The sequence below is a fragment of the Aphelocoma coerulescens genome, chromosome 7 (genome assembly GCF_041296385.1).
Source record: "Aphelocoma coerulescens isolate FSJ_1873_10779 chromosome 7, UR_Acoe_1.0, whole genome shotgun sequence".
Lineage (NCBI taxonomy): Eukaryota > Metazoa > Chordata > Aves > Passeriformes > Corvidae > Aphelocoma > Aphelocoma coerulescens.
In genome coordinates, this window is record NC_091021.1 from 4,798,251 (window position 1) to 4,801,321 (window position 3,071).

General features: G+C 42.2%; 1 long non-coding RNA gene across 1 annotated transcript; it reads right to left on the reverse strand.

Annotated features, from left to right (window-relative positions):
• Positions 1 to 1,139: 1,139 nt before the first annotated feature.
• LOC138113299 (uncharacterized) lies at positions 1,140 to 2,731 on the reverse strand. The gene is made up of 2 exons (XR_011152090.1): positions 2,240 to 2,731; positions 1,140 to 1,443 (listed from the first exon to the last, which is right to left on the reverse strand). It is a non-coding gene; the product is annotated as an uncharacterized lncRNA (long non-coding RNA).
• Between the last annotated feature and the right edge of the window lie 340 nt (positions 2,732 to 3,071).

The window sequence follows — 3,071 nt, forward strand, 5'->3', positions numbered from 1 at the left end:
TGGAAGCAAAGTCATGCCCATAACCAAAGGCATGGCCCTACAAACACTTACCAGAGCATCCCTCTCTGCTCTCACCACACTTTGTCGGCAAGCCATACAAATGAACAGACAGATTCACTGATCTGAAGATGTGTGTTTTTATAGTGTATCAGGGATTGCTCTTAATGAAGACCACTGAGGAGTAGGGTAGAATGCAAAGCTGAAATATTTAGTAGCCAAAGGGAGCAACCCTAGGGACCTGTTGGTTTGAGGAAGATCTGGCAGCACTCATGTCTATGTAACGTAAGTAGGATCTGAGTTCCATTTGTGCTCAGGTTTGTGTTTTTCAGGTGGACTTGAACTTGCTTCTCTGCAGTCATGTGTTAGCAAATGCAGATGAAGATATATATATATATACACAAACACACACGTATATATAAATTGTTCACATAGCTTGGTGTAAAATCAGGTATGACAGCTCAGTAGTAGTTACACAAAGTTATGAGGGAAAGGAACAATATCAAGAGACTACAAGAACTTTTTAACAAAAATGCACATGTATGAAATACCTTCCATTCAGGCTGGCTGCTCTGCAAAGGAGTGATGACTAACTATGCAGTTAGCACAGACCATCAGTCACCAAGGCAGTTTTTCTCCACCACTTGTGTATTATTTCCTTCTAAGTATACCTTCACTTCAGAAAAACCAACCTAAGAGAAGTTAACCTTGCAGTAAATCCTGAAAAAAGCCTGTACGGGTCAGGACTCTCAAAAAGAAATAAGAAAATCTGAGCTCATCTTTGAGAGATGACATTAACATGAGTTTCTGTAGTGCTTTCAAGTCCTTTGAAACCTGAAACAAGGTTTTCTTTCTCTATTTTAGGTGGCAGAGGTGAAGTAAAAGATAAAAGTTACATTTTTTCAATGGTTATTATGACTGCTCTTAATTTGTTGGGATTTTTTTGTCAGAATACTCAAATTTCCATTTTGTACCTCAGCTTTAAACAGTCTACGTCTGTAAAAATGAAATTAATCTGTCTCACAACCTTTCTGTTTCTCTACAGGATTGTTTCAGTGGTCATTTGAAGACAGAAGAGCTACTTCAGAAAAAAATCCACAAAAATTTCTCTTGCTTTGAACACCAAGCCCACAGCCTCAAAATTAAAGAAGGTAAAAATCAAATTTTATTTCAGAGTTTTTGTAGCATCTAATGTATAGTATAGCTTTTGTTAATGTGTAGCTTCCCCAAAACAAAATATTAATGCTACCATTTGTACCAGGAAGAATAGCAAGGTTTTTTTTTTATTTCACAGAGTTCAGGAAGGAAACCATTGTAACTTGTAGTCAGGATTATAGAACAAATACAGTAGCAAAGTTATTTTATAGATAGTGTATGTCGGGGTTTGATGCTGGTTAAGCGCCAGGTACTCATGAGAAATCTTTCATTCATTTTCTTCTGCTATAGCTGAGCAGAGGAGGGGAAAACAAAATGAAGGCTTCATGAGTTGAGATAAGGATTAGGGGAAAAACATGCTAAGGCAAAACAGGTTCAAAACTTAAACAGTATAAAGAAAATTTATTATTAACAGAAATAATAGAAAAAAATGGTAATGAGAACTAAAATAAACTTTTAGAACACCTTTTCTTCACAGTCCCTCCCTCTTTCCCACTGACAGCGCAGAGACACAAAACATGGGCTCTTTAGTCAGTTTGTCCCTTCTAAAAATCTTTCTTCAGTTCGCTTAGGGAAAGGAGTTTAATTTTTTTCTGCTGGGCCGTGGCGTCCTTCCCACGGGAGACAGTTCTCTGTGAACTTCTCCAGCGTGGTTTTTAACTTTCACGAGTAGCAGTCCCGCCCGAAGCGGCTACAACCTGAGTCCCACGGGCAGTCTTCCCACAACTGTTTTGCATGGGTTATTAGTTCATGAGGCGTAGTTTTTTAAAGATTAGCTGGTTTAGTTTGGAAGCCAAGTGTCCTCTCTTCTCTATCTTCTACCTTCTCTCTGCGTTCGAGTCTCCTACTAGGTTACAGCTTTTTCAGCATCTACTCGCTGCAGTGTGAGCACTTGTTCTCACCGGCTGCGAGTGGATCTCTGCATGCCCCCATGCACTTCATGAATTACAGGGAAACAGTTTGTTGTATTATAGTCCTCACCACGACTTTGTAGAAAAATCTCAGCTCCGCGCCCGAGGCACCTCTTCCCTCTCCCTCTTTTCACTGACCTTAGTGTAGCCATGTTGTTCTCCTCACGTATCTTTACCTTTTCCTTTTCTTTGACTCGGGAGAAAATTGTTGTCCGTAGATTCGCTTGTTCTCAAGTTCTATCAATTTGAAAGTTCTTACACGGTTTTGTAGAGCTGAAAAGTTGATTTCGTCTGGGCTCCGTATCGAGGAATTGTTCGCCACGCCCCTTGCTGTCGGCCACCGCGGCGCCGGCTCTATTCAGCGTCTCTCTTCACGTGGGGCGCCGAAAAAAAGAAGCTGCTGCCGCCGCTTCTGCCTTCCTCTTCCAGGCACGGCTAGTTAAAAGCAACTAAACAAGCAAAGTTCATTACGAGCCATGCCGAGATAGCAGCGGCCGCATGGCCCGGCTGCGCGGCCCCGGCGAGATGGGCCCCGGTAGCCACCTCGCCGCCCCCAGAAGAAGAAACAGAAGGCCCCCTCTTTTTCCCTTATTAAATATGTCGTCACAGAGGCGTTACCAACTTCTCTAATTGGACCAGCAACCTGCCTATCGTCAGAGCCATCAGCGATTCGCCCTATGCGGGATATAGCGGAAATTTCGAGTAGTTTGACCTTTTGGTAGCCGCCGCTATGGCTCCCTCCGCCTACTGAAAAAAACTAGACTGTTTTAAACTAACACAGTGTAATTAGGCATGTAAGTAGTACCTGCTCTTACTGTTCATCATGAAGTGATGCCTTCTGTAAGTAGGCTAACGGCGAAGTGGAACATGCATAAACACAGCATCTCACATCCTGGAAAAAAAAAATGCTGGACAATACTATTCCTGTGCATATTCTTTTCTCGCCTTACCAAATCACTGCCATTGCATTGTGCTTGGTATTTGTGTGTTGGAAGCAGTTCCTTGCAG